Genomic DNA, 752 nt, shown 5'->3' with positions numbered 1-752 from the left:
CCGTCGACTTCAGAGCATTCAACTTCTTACCACCGTCGGCACCTCTATATCGTAGCGGAGATATTTTCAGAGCACCTAGAGTGGCCATCATTAGAGGCATACAATGCAGAGCCACCAGTTCGTCATCCACAGGGTGAGCGGTCAGTTCGTGATCTACAGGGTTGGTAGGGAGCTGGAGTATGACTTCACATTCCTGGACTTCGGCAGTTGGAGGCAAGATGTAAGTGCTTGAAATAATTATTTTAACAAATTAAAATACTTATACTAATTATTATATAATTTTCCATTTCTTAGGATCCAGCTCTGGCACCATCTACATCTCCGGCTCCGGGCCCGCTCAGGAGCCGGCTCGGGAGACTGCTGAGGAGCCATCTCAAGAGCCCGTCGACACACATGTTTGATTTTTACAAAAAGATAATGTATTGATTAAATCTAAATTATAATTAGGTTTTTAATTGTTTATATGTTATTTCAGATTTAGTTTAGAATACTGAACTAAATTGTTTATATGTTATTTCAGGTTAATTCTTTTGCGCCTGTGGACCCGTCTCCAACACTAGCATCATCTACATCTCTGGCTCCGGGACCCTCTGAGGTGCCCGCTTAGGAGCCCGCTCGGGAGACCGCTGAGGAGCTCGCTCGGGAGCCCTCTCATCATCCATCTCAAGAGCCCGTCGACACACAGGTTTATTTTTTTTACAAAAAAATAATGTAATAATTAAATCTAAATTATAATTAGGTTTTTAATTGTT

This window comes from Lycium barbarum, chromosome 11 (assembly GCF_019175385.1).
Source record: "Lycium barbarum isolate Lr01 chromosome 11, ASM1917538v2, whole genome shotgun sequence".
In the NCBI taxonomy this organism is placed as follows: domain Eukaryota; kingdom Viridiplantae; phylum Streptophyta; class Magnoliopsida; order Solanales; family Solanaceae; genus Lycium; species Lycium barbarum.
Note: the sequence above shows the minus strand (reverse complement) of the source record.